This window comes from Orycteropus afer, unplaced genomic scaffold (assembly GCF_000298275.1).
Source record: "Orycteropus afer afer isolate SDZICR_OR568_19922 unplaced genomic scaffold, OryAfe1.0 scaffold00568, whole genome shotgun sequence".
NCBI classification, from domain to species: Eukaryota; Metazoa; Chordata; class Mammalia; order Tubulidentata; family Orycteropodidae; genus Orycteropus; species Orycteropus afer.
The window spans coordinates 1101901-1108645 of NW_006922155.1; positions in this window are offsets into that span (position 1 = coordinate 1101901).

Below are 6745 nucleotides of genomic sequence, written 5' to 3' on the forward strand. Positions count from 1 at the left end.
CAATGACATGAGACAAAGTATATGTGAACTGCTGTATGAAAAGTGAATTTACTCTGTAAATCTTCACCCAAATCCTAAAAAAAAAAGAATCATCCATATAAGGCCAAACTGTCAACGATTCTCAAGCATAGATGACAAAACTAGGAGGCAGTGAGACTAGGCTAATGGAACAGAATAATTAGAACAAAAACAATGTGAATATTAACAAAATGTGTAGAAAGTAATCAATGTCACTGAGCAAGATATGTGGAAATTATTGTCTGGAAACCGGTTTAGCTATGCACACTATCACCAAAAATACAATAAAATATTTAAAATTATAAAATGCTAGAAAGAGAAACTCAGAGAATCTGTGAAGATAATCTCTCCTGACATAAATGGTATTCCAGTTGTGATATTTTTTTGTATGTGTGCATAGAAGGAATGCATTTCCTCTGGTTTATGTGACTAATAGTATTAGAATTTTTGACATCATTTAAAGAATTCATAAGAAGAAAATAAATACACAGAGTTTATTAGAATAAAAAATGTATCTAATGATAATTTGGAACAACAGCAGCCAAATGCAGATTCCTTATTTTCTATCAATACATATTTGAAGAAATAAAATTAATTATTTGACATAGGAAACTAATAAAAATATTTACAAAATAACATTTACCATTATTTTTTAATTTTCCCTTTGAACAACATATATTTGTTATTTTTTAACAAAATTAAAATACACGTATTGCATTATGAAGCTAAGATTTTTGTTTGTTTAGGAGAAATAATTGTTGTTAGATATAGATTAAACAATGCAGTGAGCATCAAAAGAAGTTGGAAAGAATACACAGAATCACTGTACCCAAAAGAATTGGGCAATGATCAACTATTTCAGGAAGTAATATATGATCAAGAACCAATGGCATTGAAAGAAGTCCAAGATACACTGAAGGAATTCATGAAAAATAAAGTTCCAGGAATTGAATGAATACCCATTGAGATGTTTCAACCAACAGATGCAGCACTGAAGGTGCTTATTAATTTTTGCCAAGAAATTTGGAAGACAACTACCTTGTCAATTGACTGGAAGAGATCTATATTTGTACCCATTCCAAAGAAAGGAGATCCAACAGAATGTGGAAATTATCAAACAAAAGCATTAATATCACATGTAAGTAAAGTTTTGTTGAAGATATTTAAAAAAATTATTGCAGCACTATATTGACAGAGAACTTCCAGAAATGCAAGCTGGTTTCACAAGAGAATGTGGAACAAGGGATATCATTGCTGATGTCCAAGGGATTTTGGCTGCAAAGAATACCAGAAAGATGTGTACCTGGGTTTTATTGATTATGCAAAGGTGTTTCACTGTGTGAATCATAACACATTATGGATAACATTGAGAAGAATGAGAATTCCAGAATACTTAATTGTGCTCATGAGGAAATTGCACATAGACCAGGAGGCTGTTGTTCGAACTGAACAAAGGAATACTGCATGGTTTAAAATCAGGAAAGGAGTGTGTCAGGGTTGTATCCTTTCACCATACTTATTCAATCTGTATGCTGAGCAAATAATCCAGGAAGCTAGACTATATGAAAAAGAACATGGCATCAGGATTGGAAGAAGACTCATTCACAACCTGCAATACGCAGATAACACAACCTTGTTTGCTGAAAGTGAAGATGACTTGAAGCATTTACTGATGAAGATCAACAATCTTCAGTGTGAATTACACTTTAACATAAAGGAAACAAAAATCCTAAAAATTGGATCAATAAGTAACATCATTATAAGTGGAGAAAATATTGAACTTTTCAGGGATTTCATTTGCTTTTTCCACAGTCAGTATCCATGGCAGCAGAAGTAAAGAAATTAGACATCATATTGCACTGGGAAAATCTGCTGCCAAAGACCTTTTTAAAGTGTTAAGAAACAAAGATTATCACTTTGAAGACTAAAATATGTGGAACTCAAGCCTTAGTATTTTCAACCACCTTATTTACATGTGAAAACTGGACAGCTAATAAGGAAGACTGAAGAATAGCTGATGAGTTTGAATTTTGGTGTTGGAGAAGAATACTGCAAATGCCATGGATGGCCAGAGAATGAACAAATCTGTCCTGGAAGAAGTACAGCCAGAATTGGAAGTGAGAATGGCCAGACTTTGTCTCACCTAATTTGGTCATGTTGTCAGAAGAACCATTCCCTGGAAGAGGACATCATGCTTGGTAAAGTAGAGGGTCAGAGAAAAGCGGAAGGCCTTCAATATGGTGGATTGACCCAATGGCTGCAATGATGGGCTCAAGTATAGCAAAGAATGTGAGGATGGAGCATAACTGGTTGCTGTTTTGTTCTGTTGGACTTAGTGTTGTTATGAGTTGCAGCCAACTTGAAGACACCTAACAACAACAACATTAGATACAATTATTTTCATATACAGAAATGCTGAAACAAACTGATATACTTAGAATAAGGATAACATTGTGCATGGGTTTCTTTGGTATTAGTTTTTACAAGTATTATTATGAGGGTAAGACAGACATATTCTGTAGCCTCAGAATTGGCCACCTAAGATTTATGGTTGGGCACATAAGACAAAAATAACAAAATCAAAGGAAGACTTAAAAAAAAAAAAGAAAAGAAAAACTTCAAACAAGCTCTGATAAACAAAATATCTCCCTGTCATAGTCTACCCCACTTTCTCCTCACCCCCACCCTATTGTTCATATAAGCTAATTATTAAGGAATGGAGATAGATCAATGTGGAGCAGAATGCAAGATAGAAAAAAAAAATAGATTGAGTAGAAAATACCACGAAATGAGATTTTTCTCTGTATCAATCAATATTATTTTCAATATTATGATCTAAAACAGGTTGATAAACATTTTCTTCAATATTTTAGTCTTTTGGGGCCATGGGTACAACTACTCAACTTTGCCTCTTGGTACAAAGACTATATTTACCTGAATGAGTTTGTCTGAATTCCAATAAAACTTCATTTACCAGAAGCATAACCAAACTTAACCAAACTCACTGCCATTGAGTAGATTCCAATTCATAGCAACCACCTTTGGGTTTCCGAGGAGGTAAATCTTTATGGAAGTAGATTGCTCAGTCTTCCTTCCGTGGTGTGGCTGTGGGTTTGAAACACCAATCTTCTGGTTAGCAGTCAACCTTAGGTACTATACCACCAGAACTCTTTACATAGCCAAGATACAGCCCGTGGACTGAACTTTGCTGATACTTGTTCTAAGCACACCAGTTAAAAGGCATAGATTTTTCAGATTGTTGTAGGAACAACAAGATCCTTACCCTCTGTTGCAAAGAGCCAATGACAAAACAGGCTGAAGCAGGAAAGCAAAAGGATTGATTGAATATCGATACCCAAGGAGACAGAGAAAATCACTAGTTTAAAATATCTGTTTCCTCAAGCAAAGGGACAAACATAATTATATAGGGTGATGAGAAGGGGGTTGAAGATCCCTTGGACTGCCAGGAATGTCTTTGTTCTTCTCTTCCCCGGTTACTCTGAACTTAGCATCCGTCTTCCCAGGGTTGTCTTGCTTCATAGGCTACAGTTCTCAGCCAAAACTGGTCATGGGAGAGGGTTATACATAATTTAAAATACCAAATAAAAAGAACTCATTGTCCACAAAGAGGTTGGCTATTATATTTACTTAAAAGAAAGCAAAAGGGAGGAAAAAAAATAGCAAGTTACTCAATATGATTACTGTGTATTTTAATCGTGTCTCAGCTGTGTGTAGAGGGAACTCGGAAAGTGGTTTATAGGGCTGAGAAAGAGCATTAGCCTTCTGCAGGGTCTGTAAAGTCTGCCTTGTTATCTGTAAACACTGTTTTATAAACAGTTTTCTTTTTTAATTTTTAATTTTTTTATTGGGATTTGGGTGAAAGTTTACAGAGCAAATTCAGTTTCCATACAGCAGTTCACACACACTTTGCCTCATGACATTGTCCACAATTTACCACAATGCAACAGCTTCCCTCCCACTTCCTCCTGATAGTTACCTCTTCCCTGTGTCCATCCCTCCATGCACTTCTGCCCCCTGAGCTGTGTCCTTGTGCAAAGACAACCCTTCTTTCTGACATGATTGTTCTCTCCAAGGAGTGTTATCTACCTCAGGTAAATGTTCAACTCATATGCTTGTTTTTTGTTGGGTTGGAAGCCACAGGGGTGTGGGTTCAATTCCAGACCTGAAGGGCAGCTAGAGGCCATAGTCTCAGTGGTTCCACCAGGCTCTATCACACCAGCAAACCTGGTCTACCCCCCCCTTTTTTTTTCAAATGATGTTGAGTTTTGCTCCACATGTTCTCTCTCTATATCTAGGATCTCCTATATAGATCTCCCTCTGAGCAGATGACAGTGATAACTGGGCACCATCTAATTCTTCTAGTCTCATAGTCGTATAGGCTGCAGAGCACATGGTGTACAAGTAGCTTGGATTAATTGTTTCCACAAATCTTTGGTATTCCTCATTCTTCTTTGCTCTGGATGAGATGAGGCCCATCATTGCATCTAGATGACTGTTTGCAAGCTTTTAAGATCCCAGTTGCTGCTTGCTAAAGTAGGATATGGAACAATGTTTTGTGTAGTATGCTATACAAATTGAGCTTGTTGTCCCCTGGGACTATGGTCCCGACCCCACAGGTTCAACTACTCACTATCTCAAGGTAGCTGGCTGTGACCAAGAGGTGACTGCAATCTTGTCCTTTGTCAGTTCTGCTATACACTTGGGCATTCTTACAGAGCATGCAACTACTCTTGTAGGATCATTGTCTGCTAACCCTGTACATTGTCTTGGGTACACTCCCCATTGCATAGACATACCTCATAATCCAGCCTGTCCAACCATCTATCCCCCTGTATACCCATGTTTGCCTTCACTGACAATGCAGCACTGTATGTGCAAAAGGGTTCATCTTTGTTGTCTGTACCTCCCATGTACATCTCCATGTCTTCTTCTTCCTCAGTGTCACCATGTTGATTACTCACATTTGGTACATTGCCCTTTTCTTCACCCAAATCAAAACTTACCTCTGCCTGTCTAACAATGTTCCTTACACTTCCCTCCCAGCCTGGGTAAAAAACAAAGAAAAATTGCTTCCATATATAAACCTTTCCATGGCTTTTATAATAATGGACTAATACAATATTTGTTCTTGTGTGATTGACTATAATGTCCTCCAAGTTAATCCATGTTATGTGGTGTTTTGCAGATTCTACTTTATTCTTTAGGGTTGCATAGTATTCCACTGTGTGTATGTACCATAGTTTGGTTATCCATGCTTCAATTGATGGACACCTAGGATGTTTCTATCTTTCAGCTATTGTAAACGAGCTGTGATGAACATGGGTATGCATATGTCTGCTCTTGTCATGGCTCTCACTTCTTTAGGATATATACCTAGTAATAGGATGGTTGGGTCAAATGATATTTCTAATTCCAACATTTTGAAGAGTCACCATTCTGCTTTCCACAGTAGTTGAACCATTTTACAGTCCCACCAGCAATGTATGAAAGTCCCAATCTCTCCTCATCCTCACCAACATTTGTTATTTTCTGTCTTGCTGAACTTTGCTCTAGTGCTGGGGCAAGATGGTATCTCATTGTTGTTTTGATTTGCATCTCTCTAATGGCTAGTGATCATGAGCATTTCTTCATGTTTTTTGGCTGCCTGAATATCCTCCTTGTTGAAGTGTCTATTCATGTCTTCTGCCCGTTTTTTAATTGGATTATTTGTCTTTGTGTTATTGAGGTGTTGAAGTTTTCTAAAAATTCTAGAGATAAATCTCTTATCAGACTTGTCATTCCCAATTTTTTTTTTCCCCTGCAATCTGTAGATTCTCTTTTGACTCTTTTGGAGAAGTCTTTGGAAGCACATAAAAATTTAATTTTGAGAAAGTCACATTCATGTAGTTTCTCTTCTGCTGTTTGTGCACTTTGAGTTATGCTTGATAGTTTATTTATGCCATATATTAGGGCCCTTAAATTTGCCCCTAGCTTTTCCTTGAGGAACTCTATAGTTTTGGGTTTCACATTTAAGTCTTTGATCCATCTGGAGTTAGTTTTTGTGTATGGTTTGAGGTACAGATCTTGTTTCATTTTCCTGCAAATGGATATCAAGGTTTGCCAGTAACATATTTAATGGATTTCGGTCCTTTGTCAATGACTAGCTGACCATAAGTCAATGGATCTGTTTCTGGGTTCTCAATTCTTTTCCATTGGTCTATGTGTCTGTAATTGTACCAGTACCAGGCCATATTGAGCACTGTGGCTGTATAGTAAGTTTTGAGATCCAGTAGTGTGAGACCGTCTACTTTGTTCTTCTTCTTCAATAGTGCGTTGCTTATCTGAGGTCTATTTTCTTTCTATATAAAATTAATGATTGGTTTTTCCATATCCTTAAAGAATGTTGATGGGTCTGGTTTGGGATTGCATTGAATATATAGATTGCTTTGGATAGAATTGACATTTTCACAACTTTCAGTTTTCTTATCCATGAGCATGGTATGTTCTTCCATTTATGTAGATCTCTTATGGTTTCTTGAAGTAGTTTTTTAAGTTTTCTTTGTACAGGTCTTTTGTGTCCCAAGTAAGATTTAGTCCCAAGTGTTTTATTTATTTATTTTTTTTTTTGGTAGCTATTGTAAATGGTTATTGTTGTTGTTGTTGTTTGCCGTCGAGTCGGCCCCGACTCATAGTGACCCCCCTTGGGTTTCCGAGGCAGTATCACTAC